The sequence below is a fragment of the Crocodylus porosus genome, unplaced genomic scaffold (assembly GCF_001723895.1).
Source record: "Crocodylus porosus isolate Cpor-Errol unplaced genomic scaffold, CroPor_comp1, whole genome shotgun sequence".
Taxonomy (NCBI): Eukaryota; Metazoa; Chordata; order Crocodylia; family Crocodylidae; genus Crocodylus; species Crocodylus porosus.
The window spans coordinates 10,737,747-10,752,915 of NW_017728936.1; the positions used below are offsets into that span (position 1 = coordinate 10,737,747).

Here is a 15,169-nt window from a genome sequence, read left to right on the forward strand (position 1 = left end):
TGCTGGGGTCGTTTGACCCCAGTAATCTTTCCTGCCATGGCAGGGGGTCGGACTAGATGATCTGCTCAGGTCCCTTCCGACCCTAGGAGCTATGAAACTATGACTTGCTAGAGTTGAGGGCTCTTCAGAAGTCGGAGTCCTTGAGCCTATACCATTGGTACCTAGAGAGGCTGGGCCACTTGGGTTTGGCCTGGGTTATGGAAAGCCTAATGCAATTATAGTGTCTAACACTCACCTGTGCATTGAGCTGATGGGATTATAGACAAAGGGTGACATGCTGCCTTCCTGTCCTTGACCTTGCTAAGGCTACTGGAGGATGTCCTTGGACTCAGAAGCCAGCCTTAAATCCATCTTCCTCAATTCAGTGGGGATGCTTTTGTTTCTGGTTCGACCTTTTGTTAGCCCAAAGGAGGCCTAATCACCCCTCGGTGTCTAGTAGATAAGCTACTAAGAGTGCCCTTGCCCACATCGAGGTATTTTTAGTTAGATGTGGGAGGCACTTAAGTCCCAGGATAGGAGAGGCCACTGGACCTGGGATCAAGAGGTGGAATTGACTGTAAAGGTAAAAACAGTGTTTCTCCTTGTGATATGATTTATTTGAATATCATCCTGTGGTGTAAATTGGGCACTGTGTGTTGTCTTTGTGTAACTCATGTGAGATTGAGTTTTAATGCCTAATGAGAACAGGGAATAGGATGGGGGAGTACAGTGTCTTTGTATTGTCGAGCATGAAGCAGATGTGTAAAGCAGGCTCCTGGGCATATAGAAACTCAATTAGATATTCCTTGGGCAGAGATTTTAGATCTTTCTATAACTATTTAAGTGGCTGCTAGTGGTAGCTTGTGGTGCCGCACTGGTAGGAACTGGGGTCCTGACCCTGTTTGAGGTAGAGTGAAAAGGGACCACAGCCCCTGGCGAACACGTGTTGGCTTTATGATTAGCATGGTTTAGCATGTCTGACCTTGTGTGCCACAGAGCAGGACAAGACCGATGCAGCCAGGAGAGTGATGTGACAGGATTTAGGTGTGTTATTAAAGGCGCAAGGAAGGTCCAGAGCTTAAAGAGTAGGGAGAAGGACTGGGGAAGTGGGTCAAGTTGAAGTGCATTAGCCCAGCTTAGATCTTGAAACAGCAGGGCTGCTGCAGACTTTGAGCGAGAAGCCACTACTACCTGTTGGTGGCTCCTGCCGTTAATTAAGCATTTTGTTAGTCTTCTATTAGTGCTGTGCAATAGCATCTTAGATTATTCCCAAGCTTTTTTTCTTCTTTTATCAAGAAAGGGTTTGGTTTAATAACATCCCTTCCTTTCTGGTAGCAATTGTGAGGTTAAAGTTCCCACTCAGCACAGAAGATGAATTATACTCTGTACATTTTCAGGTGACCATGCAGTATTTCACCACCAGCAGACATTTATGTCTTAAGTTAACCCTAGCAGAGCAGAGCATGTCATGCTTTGAGGCTGGGAAGTACTAAGCAAGAAGAAATTGCAGCAAGGGAGGGTTGTTGGGCTTTAGGAAAAACTTTCTCACTAGGAGGGTAGTAAAGCACTGGAACAGGTTACCTAGAGCGGTGGTGAAGTTTCCATCCTTGGAGGTTTTTAATTAAGACCTGGCTTGACAAAGCCTTGTCTGGGGTGATGTAGTTGGGGCTGGTCCTGCTTTGAGCAGGGGGTTGGACTAGATGTGACCTCCTGAGCTCCCTTCAACCCTCATTTTCTATGAGTCTCTGATAAACACTGTGCCAATTGCCCTTCAACTGCCACCAGTGCTTGCCACTGTCCTAATCTTATTTGCAGAGCCTGTTAGTGCAAGTAATATTCATTGTGGATATGTGGGAGGCCTGATTCTGTTGTACCACATCTTACGTTGTTGCTTCCAACAGCACAAAGTAGATGTAGAAGCTTAAGCAGAAACGGATCGGGTAAGAGGGGCCTTGTTAAATCCTGGGATTTGCAGGCACCAGATTTAGCTGAGCAACTGGCAAGATTCTTGCACGTCACTTGAGTTTCTCCAGAGCTTTTTAAAAAAAAATAGAGTAGGTGTTCAGGCTTTGGGCTGCTAGCTGAGAAATGAAGGAGATCCCAGAGTTCTGCACAAGCCCAAGTTGGCAAGAGTGATCCTCTTTTGGCCCAAACAGTCATAGCGCGTATTTACTGCGGTGGTGAGTGCTACAGAGAGAGCTAAAGGTGGGTGTTAGGTTATGGGTGCCTAGGATAGCAGCCTCTAAGATCTACTCCCAATACATGTTGTAAGAGTTTGAAGGCACGACACACTCACGGGACACTACTGCACTGTTGGCAGCTAGTTATCTCTGGGTCACTTTGTCCTCTGTCACCACACCATATGTACACACCCCAAGTAATACTGTCTGTGTGTACTTCAAGTTGAGACCCCAGCCTTCAGCAACCAGGCTGTCATAGCCATACTCCCTTCTTACGGCAAAAAGACAGGGATGTAGTTTGCTCCGGTAGTATCAAAATGAACCCTTTTCCCAAGTTAATTCTACCTGTGCCTTTTATGCAAACAAAATACTCTGTTCACCAATACAGGTCTGCGTACTCTCAGGTCGTCTGATCTCAGACCTGTCCTCTAGAGCTCCAGTTGAGTAGCACAGGGCTGGTCCATGGGCTGGACCAGACTCACAGACCGGTCGCACGTTCTAGCACGTGTCCTCAAGCGGCCAGAGCGGGCTCCGGCCTCTCCAGAGTTGCACTACATAGCCCTGAAGCCGCATGCGGCTGCTCGGGGGTTGTGCTGCATGCACCATTTGCTCCATCACTCTGGAACATGAGCTGGAGCAGGCCCTGTGTGCACCGTGCTTGGACATCTCATGCTTTTGCGAGTCACTGAGACCCACGGGCAGCACTAGGGGCTGATTATACAGCTGTATCTTTGGCACCGCTGCTCTAAAAGAAGTGTATACTTTGTGCCGTGAATGTATGACCTTCTGGAAGCAGGTAGTAAAGAAAGGGTGGGCTCTCGCCCCACTGCCCCCAAGTCTGGTACAAGTCTTACAAAGCGCAGGTGTGGAGCTCTCATGCAGCTGAGGAGTGATCGCTCCTGCCTGCAAACCAGTTACTGGCACTCTGTAATTCTGTGAAGTGATTTCTGAATAAAAATTCTTTTATTTAATTAATCCATAAAAGAACTGGTTGTTTGGTGGGGCTGTTGGCAGCTGCAGTAGTCATATAAATAAATGGGACTTGCGCAGAACAGGTAATTCACAGCATCTGTGGAAGGGCCTGATTCAGCTCTGCTGAAAGCAGTGGGAGACTTTACAATATGGGTTGAATGAAGCCCTAACTGCTGTTTATTTCAGTGAGCCCAGACACTCCAGTCAGCTGCACTGCATTCACTAATGGCAATTTTCTACAATTATTATTCCTGTTACCTTCCCACACATTATCCACCCAGAGAGGAAGCTCACCGAATCACAGGCAGGGAGGCAGACATTACTTGACACCCTGGGCCTTGCAGAAATTGCAATAAGAGCTGTGTGTGTTTTTCTGGCACTTAGCAAACCCAGAAGACAGATCTCTAGGTAACAAGAACTGAGCTTTGATATTTCTTTTTGGCCTCTTTGTATACCATTTCTTTTCTTAATGTAAATAATTATTTTCTTAATTTAATTGAATATATTTTCTTTACGTTTTTCTCAATGTGACTATAGGTGGGAAATAGGAAGTGTCTAATAAAAGGATCATTCTTGGTTATAGGTTATTGAAGAATGATAAAAAGATATTCTCCTGACAGATGCAAGTCAGGCAAAGAGCCCTGTTTGTTTCTGCCCCTTGCACGACTCTCTTCTTACCCGGCGTTTATGATATTTGAGTCCTGAGATCATTTTGTTCCAGACCATTCCTTATAAGTGCCTCTGATTACAGAAAGGGAGGACGATCTCTTCTATTAGGATGATGCCTTGTGCATCTTTCAGTCTTGCAGCATAGTAAGTGGAACCGGTTTTCTATTTCATATAGCGGGCAGGGGGAGTACAGGAATTGACCTAAATTCTTTGTTATAGAGATATCCCAGGTGACTGACTAATTAGTATACTTTTATAAGAAGCTCAAGCTGCTTGGAGCCTGCTGTCTAGCCAGTTCTTCATTTTATTCTCAAACGATGTCTTCAGGGCTTAAGGAAGGATGTGTGAGGCCCACTCCCCCTTTGAAGCTGCCCCACTAATAATGCTGCCTGATTTCTCCTTTTGGACTTGTCACTTGTGCGGCATCGTGCCGGTTGATTTATTGGATTGCTTGGGTTACTCTTCTTGGGGATCTGTAAATGTTGAGTGTTATATTAGGAATATTTGAGGTGGTGTTTGGAGCTTAATTGGTTTTTAGGATGATTTGGGAGCGTCCCACCTGGCCTGCCCTAGGATTTATAGACTTTTTGCTTAATAGTGCTGCACTCATTAGTCTTAATACCACTTAGGTAATGCTATCGTTAGTCTCCTTGTATATCCTCAAAGAGACCACACTTTATTGGATTACTGGTGTGTGATATTGTTTCTGTTCTTGCCTCCTGGAACGCATTAATGTGGTGGCAAACATTGGTATAAGGAACTAGATAAGTAGACAGTGCTCAGTTTGGAGTTGGGAAGGAATTTTTCTCATGGGTCAGGCTGGCAAGATGTATGGGAGGGTTTTTTTGCTTTGCTTTGTAGTGGGTGGTTCTCTTCCTAGGTTTCTCTGGACATCTTTTAACCACTTAGTTCTCTATCATTACGCTGGCAAGGCATTGGCAGTACTCTCTTTGTTCGCCTTTTACCTCTGGGATGTTGTGTGGTGCCCTGGGTGTTCCTGGTTTGGTGCCGTGCGGTCGCGTGGGAAGATCTGAAGTGGTGATTTTTGGGGATTCCTTGGTTAAACGGTTGCCTGCAAATGCAGGGGCTGGACTTAATGGCCCCAGAGGCCTTTCCAGACCAGTTTTAGATCTGTCTGCTGGAGCCCCCGTGATATCCTAAGGGCTACCAAAACACGTGAAGTGCAGGTTGTCTTACATCTTTCCGTTGCCCCAATAATTTGCGGAAGCAGCTGCGACGTTGGCAGCTGCCTCACAGACGGAAAATCGGAATCGCAAACAATTTTTACTCATTGCTCCGAGATTTCTCTAGGAACCACTCTCCAATTATTCTAGTTTGGCAAATTAAATTAGATTCTTCTGCTTCGCGTTTGCCCTTCATGCATCAGATACTTGAATCTGCCACTCTCTCCTCCGTTGCAGCTGCGTGACCCCCTTTGATTGTTGTTTTTATAGATGTAGCTGATCAGGAGAGATGGGTGCATACAGGAAAAAGTGATCAAGAGAGCAAGTGAATCTCTTCTGTTTCCTTGATGTGGCCAAGGCTACGTAAGCTTGCAGAAGGGAGTTGGGACAGGGGAGGGCTACGTTCTGATATTTCTTCTGTCTGGGTTTGAATGTCTGTCTTGTTTCCTGCAAAACTGAGATTTAGCAGAGATGAGCCCTGTAGTTTTATTATGGTGAAACAAAGCCTTTTTTGGCCTCCCAGACACTGCCCCACTCACAAATCCTTTAAGACACTAAATGGTCTGATTTGATGTAATATAAGTTGTGCATGGTCAAAGCTGGGGGTTTTCCGCTTCCTGTAAAGAGCAGGGAGGTCAACCTCATTTGGCCCCGTGGGCCAGTCTCTGGGTCAGATGAATGGTGCGGGGCCAGATTAGACCCATAGACTGACTGGACTGAGCACCACATGCGGCCCGTGGGTCAGCTTGGTGACCCGTGGACAGCCCTGGGGGCTGGATGACAGGGCTCTGTAGGCCAGATACAGCCCTCAGGCTATTTTCGACACCCCTGGTAGAGAGTCATTTAAACATGCCTTTCAGTATGTTATTAAATGTTTAATATTGTTTATACAGTTTTGATACATTGGTTGATTTTGGGGGGGTAATGAATATGACCCAGGAATTTATTGAGGCCATCTACATGGGAATAAGATTTTCCACTGCAGGCTGGAAATCTATTTTTTGTTACTATTTTTCTTTTCGTTTTGGCAGGAAAGGGAAGCAACTGGTTGTAGAAATAGGCTGAAATTTGAGAGAGAGGAGAGGTCCCTGCTGTTAGTTTTGCAGGCTGCCAGATAGATGCAGAAAACTATTAGATCAATCAGTTGTGTTAAGGGAGTTGGTTAATTATTGACTTAATGGCAACACTTAATACCAAAAGCATTTTTGCTGGAAGTTTGCATGGTGCCTTACATAATGGGTTCCTGACGGAGGCCTGGGTCTGGCAGGTGCTGCTACAGTACAAATAATTATTGAGGGAACAAAGGAAACGCAGATTATAATGGTGTTGAAGGTAACCGAGGAGCAGAACAGAAGCGGATCAAAGGAAAGATTCAAATCTAGAACAACTCAGGCCTAGTTACCACTTGTCGGCTGAGTTGCTGCAGCTGAAACACTAAGCGTCCTTGTCACTGGTGTTCTTGCTTCAAGTTGTTGGCTTTTGTTTTTTTGAATGTTCAACACCTAGATATTTTCTAACTTTACATGAGTTTTTGGTCACAATAACACAGCTGGGGATGGTGAGAGCAGCTCCATCGAAGCAGAACTGTTGTCAGTTGACATCACCAGCCAGGAAAGAATTCAGCCGGTGGCAATTAGAATAAAGTTCAGCGACTGATGTCGAAAACCCTGGTGATTGGAGAGGAGAGGAGGTGGAGGCTGAATGAGGTTTTTATGGTCTCGTTTTTTGGGTTTGACTGAGAGTGAACTCAGAAATTTCCATCCCCTGTCCCGGCTGTATTCTCTTTTCACCTTTAAATCCTTATCATTGGACTGCTTATGTCAGTGCCAGGGTGTCATGTGTCCAGCCGGGCTCTTATGTAAGAGCAAGGAGGAAAAAACCATGACTACTGTTTATACAAAAATGTCAGAGAAAGTCAAACCACACTTTGCAGGTGAAGGTTTCTCCTCCTTTCGCCAAGCGCTCTATTGGCCTGCGAGTTCCCTGCTTCGACCCTAATGGCATGTGAAATGAATCCTGGTGGTTTTCATGCCCTTGGATTACTGTTTATAGTGGAAAGCCCCCTTGAAGCGGGAGATCCGTAGCCTCCTGCAGGTTTCTAGCATTTTCCCGTGGCCATTTGGCCAAACCAAACAGCAGTCCCGTTAGCCCCATTTTTCTTTAGCTTAATGTGTCCGTTTTGGCATCGCCTTGTAACCACCCTATTCTGCTCTTTGCCATTTTGCGGCCGTGCCTAAGCAGAGCGCAGTCGAGTCTTGTGGACAAGAGGTGATTCCCTTGACTCTCCGTGCTGCAGCATTAATAACGAAGTAACTTCAGATGACTTTTGTTTTGCAAATCGGAGCGATTTTGCACAAGAGCCTTTTTAAGTCATCCTTTGGAATGAGGAATATAAAGCCAAGTCTGAAAAGTGTTTGTCAGCAGCTGGCAATTAGCAAGCATTCTCATGCTTGTTCTTTGTCAGTATTGCAACTTCTCCATGAATATCCGTTGGCTGCATTGCCCTGCCGGTCTTTGCAGCTCTGCTAAAAAACAGTGTTGCTAAACGCTAACTTGGGGAGAAGGTTATCTTAGCTTTCGTCCAAGGTGGTTTCTCTTTCCCTCCCGTCGGATGCTCAGAAAGCCTGTGCTTAGCAGCAGTTGTGAATTCAGCCTTTACCAGTTCACGTCACTGCTCCAAAAAGTCCTTCCAGAGTAAATCTCATCGCTTCAAGTGTTACTACATTTTACAAGCCGGTAAAAGATAAACAGGTCTTAGAGAGTCTTTAAAGGGGGCGGGGGGGTAAAAGTGATTTACATGTAGGGAAAAGGCTGCACTTGTGCTTAATGTTTTACAGACCTGCAAAGTTTATTTTCACCAGCCACTTCTCCTGCATATTTGAGGTACTTTTATAGCTGCCTCCTCCTGACCCTCCACCAGACCCACATCTGAAATCTTTTTTAGCAACTAAGACGCAGATCATTTTCAGTCAAACTGCTCATTCAGCTGAAGCTGTCTTGGAGAGACTAATTCACTACCAGTGTTCATTAGCAGCCAGTTGCTTTGCTTGTGTTTTTCTAGCATCCCGACTCTTGAAGTGAAGGCTGATTATTCAACCTCAGATAAGCTACCCATTGAGCAGGGGAAAAAAAGAGTAAGTCTCGGAGGTCACAGTTAAGTGGTGGTTTGTACTATTGCTAATGTAGCTCATCCAGTCTTGCTCGTTGTGGTCAGTAGTCTTACGCATTCCCCCAGTACCAGAAAAGTTCATTGTGCAGTTGAAGGGCTGAAAATGTGACCAAATACCATAGGATATTGCAGCTGATTTATGGTCGACCGGGCATATAAATTCCAGAATGAGAATCGCTATTGACAGGAGCATGCTGCTTTTGGCTGAAGTTGAGAACGGATTTCCATCTTTGTCCTCAAACTTCTGCACGTGGTCTGCAGCTGGATTGTGTTTGGGGCTGCTGCTTTTCTTTTTTGTCCAAACAACTACTGTGCAGCTGATCTACTTTAGTTTAAATCGGCAACAAACTGAGGACGTCCAAACCTCAGCCCCTTTCCAACCTGTTCCTTGTGCTGTGATAGCCTTTTAACAGAATGCTGCGTTTTTACTATCGTCAGCCGCGACCAAGGAAATTGCCTCTGTACGAATATACCTGAGGGCTGGGGTGTTCAAAAGAAGTGCAGTAGACATGCTGGGATTTAGGCATTTTAAATTTTGGTAGTTTCCTTTTGAAAATCATAGCCAAGGGGCACATGGGTATTCCGAACAGCTCACCTTCCTGCCCAACTCTCTCCCACCCCCAGTTCCTTTTGTAGAAGACTAAAAACGCACATGGAAATATAAAATGAGCTATTGGTATCAGCCCTGTGCCTGACCTTTACATTCACCTCTTGCTCCTAGAAAAGGTCCCTCGGGTCTTAAAGCACAATGGCATGCTCTGTAATAGCTTTATCTGTTCTATGGAAAAACAGATTATTCTTGTGTCTCCAAGGACTCTTGATCCAATACCTTTTGCCAGTACACGCACCGAAAAGCCAAATGCCTCTGTGCAGCTATTATTTGTGCTTCCCTAACATGAGTCTCTGACTCGGAAAGCTCCACGTGAAACAGCCAGGTAGCTGTGTATTTATTGACTGGCATGCCACCAGAGTTGGACAGAAGCTGATGAATGTTTGTAAAATAATTCCCAGGAGAAACCAGTAAAACTAGGAGCCAAAGTAAAAACTCAGTCAGCACCTAAATGTAACAAGGAATGGTGGCTATTCTTATATAGTGCTTTATGAATATGCAAATGAAGGCAGAGCAGTGACATCACTAGCCTAGTGACCTTTCTTTTTATTTTTTTTGAGCCCTTCTGTTCCAGATTATTAGAAAAATGTGGTAATTCATGCACAACTAAATTGGAGTGACCTAAATTCTACTCCAGAAATTGTGCTACTCACCAGGGAAGCCCAGGTAAATTTGCATTGTCCTCAAATTAAACTTTGCTGAAATCAAGAAAGCCTGGAGGACACCAAGAAGAAATCAGTGTGCTGATAGGGGAGACTTGGAGCGCCTGAGTGATATATGAGTGTATGCCGGTTGGGAAAATGGAGTATCATAGAATAGTAGAAAATGAGGATGGGAAGGGAGCTCAGGAAGTCGCATCTAGTTCAACCCCTGCTTCAAGCAGGACCAGCCCCAAGTACATCATCCCAGCCAAAGCTTTGTCTAGCCCAGTCTTAAAAACCTCCAAGGATGAAGAGTCTACAGGATTTCTTGGTAACCAGTTCCAGTGCTCCCAGAGTAAGGCGTGGAGTTGCCTAGAACATTGCAAAGTTTGGAGCAGATGAGCAAACAGTAAAGGAAATATGTGTTGATACTATATACTGAAAAATATAAGTAATTCCCTCCCTGACTACACAAGGGATCTTTCCATGCATCTTGACTTGAAATGGTAATCTCACAGTGGATTCTTAACACGGCAAGGAAGTCCACGAATAAAGGGAAGGTCTGGATTGGAGACTGTTCTCCTAACAAATTAGCATAAATAGCTGGCATCTCTTCAGTCCTCTTCCAAAGTCTCCTAGGATCTGAGCGCTAAATTATCCACCCTTTTGTATGCTACATACATTTTGTTTGATTGATTGATTGATTGACTTCTGTGCCGCTTCCCCCCAAAAGGCTCATTTGAAGCTTTCTCAGAGTCCTGTCTTGCATAGGAATGGGTCTTGACCATCCTCCCATAAATCTGAATGCCATGTCCTGAGGCATTTGTAAATGGATATTCTTTGTATTAGAAACAAAAGACTTCCCCTGAATGTGAATATAGTCATTCCCATTCCACATTAACTTTGCAAGGCCTGCACATCAATACGTTTACTATATTGGAGGTGCCAACCTGCTTATTCATATGCATGCGCAAGAAGAATTCTGCAGACATGTCCAGGGCAGCCATTTCAGTGAAATGCATTAATCACTGGCTACATTGGACATGGTTTCTGTTAGAGCACAACCTTTGAAATAAATGCTGCCCTCTTCAAAACACTTCCACGTGCTTTAGTCATCCAAATAAGTAACGTGTTGCTGAAATGAGCACTGCCTCACTTCCAAGTGAAAGGCCTGTTTATTGCAGCTATTGTTCTACTCTGATCTAAGGCGGCTTCCAGTTTTGGCTTGATTAGCTGACCATCCAGTAGAAGGCCCTCTCAGAACCCCCCGAACCAAGCACCTGTCCCAGTCTGGTTGGAAGATGGATGAAATATCTAAGGTGTAAGTTTGAAATAACAGCCAAGAGCTATTTCTGACTGTTTTCTGCTGCTGCCTATTGCTGCGATATCTATATCAGGGCATGCAAAGGATAGAAGTTGACGTCTCTAAGTTTCCCTATCACAAAAATGGCACAGATCCAAGAAAAATAGGTTCTCGGTATTATAGTTGCCTGACTATTAGTGGCCCTAACCTGTAGGAAAAAGGAGAGCTTCCAATAGGCTTTCGGTGATAAATTGTCAGATGGCTTCGACCTTATTCTTCCAGAATCCATTCTTCCTATTGGGCAGCATTCTTCAGCATTGTCTCCTCTTCTCCACTTGCTCTTTTGCACTGAATTCCCCGGGGCAGAGCAATTCCTTCTTAAGCTGTATTTAATAACTGCAGGCTGCTGGCTGTTTAGGGCAGGGTCTGTCTCTCTCTATGATATATGAAGCCATAGTCTTTGTATAATAGGCTTATCTAAAAAAATCAGTCTCAAATGAGTTCTATCAAGAAATATGAAATATCAGCTTTCCTTTTCTTTGTTCAAGTCTTACAATCAAGGAATCTAGGATAAGCTTTCTTTTAAGGGTGTTGTACTTAACATGTGTCCCTGGTGGATTGAAAAGAGCTTTGCAACTTCTGAACTATTGCGTGTGATACAGAAGCAACAATTCAGGTTAGGCTGGAGAACTTGGTACCCTTTCCTGGGTCTGACTGACATCTTTGAAAACAATGCTAGGATCGCATTGTAGAGACGTTGTATGCTGAGAGCAATGTGTGTGCATGCTCTCAGCAGCTTTGCAGAACCGAGGAGCTGGCATTGGTTTTGGAAGAACAGTTTAATAGAAGAATTCTGACATGCGTGTAATTAATTGTCCGATGAAGATGCTGATTATTACCTGGATTGTACTGGAGTCCAGCTTGCGTTTAAGTACTTTCCCCAATTCAAGGAAGCTATTGTCCCTGCCGTGAAAGTGTAGGATAGAAAGTCAACTACAGGTTGAGAATTGCTCTCTGCCTGGATGGGACAGAGTTATCTTCCTAGAGCTGGCCAAGTTGAGTCAGTCTTCCCTATTCAGTTAACTTTAGGCACTTGCCACTCTGGTTTTGCTTTGCACCATGTGCATCAGCAGACAGCAGCACTGCAAGCGTGTGTCAGGGTGGATCCCATTGAGGTGCAGGTATGCCTTGCACATCAGCTTGGCATCTCTTTAAAGCAGCAGCATTCATCAGGCCACAAGATGCCACGTGCCTGCCTTATTGCATTCCCTTCTGGAGATGCAAAGGGCAGAGCAGCCGCAGCTTTCCCCTACTATCCCTGATAACAAGAGGGAGCCCAGCAGGTGTTTACCTCCTATACCTTCATAGCCTTCCAGTGCCTCTCTGATTCTTGGAGGAAGTCCCTCTTCTCTCCATCCATTAATTCTTTTGATTATAGAAGTTCCAAAAACAGGGAACCCCTCCCACCGGTGGCCCCTTGTAGAGCTGAGTGAGGCACTTCTCACCAGCCATCGTTGTGGTGGAGTCAGCCTACAGGGTTTGAATCCTGTCTGTCATGAAATTGTCTTATGCCTTTAGCCAGACGGCACAGGAGATGTCTGTTCTGCCTCGTGAAAGGCTGCACCCCTAGCAAATGCTCCGTCTTTTGTTCTCTCTTACCCTCAGCCTGATGATCTCTGCTTAAGCAATCCACGAGTATTGTATCTGATCCTCCTCTGATAGCCTTTCTAATATTTGCTTCCCCACCAGTCAGAGAACCAGCAGCATGGGACCTCTTTCTAAAGCTGATGGAGAACTTCCTTGCTCCATCCTCTGCTAAGCACTCCATCAGCCCATCTCACTGTCAAAATGGTCTCCTGTGGCCATCCCCTCAGCCAGGAAAGAGTGAATTTGGGAAGTCCTGGGAAAGCCCCTAATATGTACAGTAACTGCACTTCCTTTGAAGCGATGGATACAGTCATTGTGAATCCAACAGGCTGCTCCGCCGTTGCCTTTTCTGAGTCCTCAGCAGCTTTGAGGCACAAGGGCGGTAAGGCATCAGGCACTCCACTTCCTTATCCCCTTCTCCAGGATTTCAAGGGGGGCATGAGGCATGCGATCCTTATGTAAGGTTCGAAGCTGGAGCACATTACACGCAGCGTGGGTTTTGCTGTAGTGGCGGCTGAGAACACCATCTCAAAAAACCAATTACCATCGGTATGCAACTGTTCTTTCTTTGACCCCGTATCTTGCGATAGCTAATATAACCAACTCATCAGCAAGCTCTGAAGAAAAGCCATGGCTTATATTATTATGTTGCAGGCAGTCTCCCTAAATCTCCTTTCAGCAGAGTCCGGATGTTGCAGGAAGGTGACCTGGGTAATAGGGCAGTGCAAAATAGCACTGTTTTGTTTCAGCTTCTGTTTTGACAGGACAGTGTTTCATTTCGAGTTTCATTTAATGTCAAGAGTCTGTTTTGTTCCATCAAAGCTGTTTTGCCCATAGGCTATAATGGGGAAGCACGAAACTGCCTATAACTTTGTCATTTTTTGGCAAATTTGGATGAAAACAGCAAGGATGGTAGACCTTTCTAAGTGCATGAAGCCTGCCAAGTTTCAAGGAGATAGGCACAGGGGTTTCTGGAAAACTGTACCTCAGGCTGCTGACAAGCAAAACTCGTGACGTGTGTGAAGGTGTGCCCTCACTGGTGCTGAGGCCTCTACACAACACGGTAATGTGCCCCAGTGAGGTCTCCTCCTCCCTTACAGCCTCAGCTCGGTTCACCACTTTCAATGACAACAGGTAATAACTTAGTGAGCAACACAGTAGCACAAGCAGCATCTCAGGCAGCCAAACAGTCGCAGTGCATATGAGAGCAGTCCTTCCCCCCTCTTCTGCCCCCCCCCCCCAACTTCCTGTTTCCCAATTTCAGCTTCGAAACTCAAAATGTTTCAAAACACTTCAACTGCCCTCGTTTCATTTCGATTTCGCTGTTTCGAGCTTGAAGCAAGTCGAAACAGTGCCAAAACGAAACAGCTGGCGAAATTTCGCGCAGCCCTACTGGGTAAGTTTTAGCTCTCTTAGAATGGTCACCATAACCCAGGAGCTGGCATTGCTCAAATCCTAATTAATCCTATTTCAGCACTGGCCAACACAAGCATCACCTCTGCAGGCATTGACTCTTACTCATGTTGATACTCTGGTACTTGGTGCTTGTTGGAGGAAGTGAGTCTCTTGGTACAAATGGCTAAATGGGTTTCTTTTACGCACACATCTGTGGGCCCTGCTGGGAGTGTAAGGGCAAACCTAGCTGTAACTTTAGCCTGGAATCTTTAACAAAACCCTAATAGGCCAGAGCTGTAAAATAAAATGGTGCCATTTGGAGAATTTCAAATTAACTTGTTATATCATAGAAAATGAGGATTGGAAGGGACCTCAGGAGGTCACATCTAGCCCAGCCCCCTGCTCAGGACCAGCCCCGACTAGATCATCCCAGCCAAGGCTTTGTCAAGCCAGGTCTTAACAGCCTCCAAGGATGGAGAGTCCCCCATCTCTCCAGGTGACTCATTGCAGTGCTTCACCACCCTCCTAGTGAGAGAGTTGTTCCTAATATCCAAGCTAAATTGTTAACAAAAATGAGCTTGCACATCTTATTAAAGGGTTAAGAGGCTGTGTTGAATGTTTATACGTCTGTGTCTTGGAAATCTCTCTGCACCTCAGGATCATGTGATTTGTCGGTCGTTATGATAAAGATGATACTCGGCGCACAAGTATCGGAGATTGCGTAACCTCCAGGCTTCTGTTTGTTCTTGTTCTTGGCTGTGTTCAGCCTCACCAATGCATTAGGGCTCGGGGAGGAAGGTTGGAGGCACCTAGTGGCTATTCTGAATCTATAGATTCTAGAGACTGATACCAAATGTTTAATTCGAATATCTTTTTTGAGAAGCAAAGAGGTTGCATAATCCAGCTGAAGTCCAGTAGCCTGCATCTTCCTGGGAGACTGCTGCTGGCTCCTACTGCCTACGGTACCGACTAGTGAGGCAGCGGCAGCAGCACACAAAACACTTTCGTTCCAGCTCACTGAAATCCTTGTAATTGTTTCTCTAGACAGCTTACAAGAGCCAAAACGTCCCTGCCCCGTCCTTGCACATCCGAGTTCCCAGCTGCTGCTTAGCTCAGGCCACTAGATAGCACGAGGTCGTTCGGTGCCTGCGGCCCTGGCGCATCGTTCTTCTGTTTTCTAATTTCCCCATTTTACAGATCTCATCATTTAGAAATGAATTTAATAGTCCACTTTCTGCCTCATGGATCCACCTAATTAACGTACTCCTTAACATCCCGGCTTATTCTGAATAGATCTAACTAGATTCTTTTGGAGCAAAAGTGGATGCTGAGGTTTGTAGGGGGTAGATACTTTGCACTGCAGATAACCTGAGAAACTGTCCCTGGATGACTTGACCTCTTGACCAAAGTCAAACTTTAA

The 15,169-nt window shown here is 45.3% G+C and overlaps 1 protein-coding gene across 1 annotated transcript in view; it reads left to right on the plus strand.

Moving 5' to 3' along the window:
• SIK2 (salt inducible kinase 2) overlaps positions 1–15,169 on the plus strand; it is a gene marked incomplete at its 5' end in the record, with an annotated part of 89,884 nt that overhangs the window by 22,316 nt on the left and 52,399 nt on the right. The window lies entirely within an intron of this gene.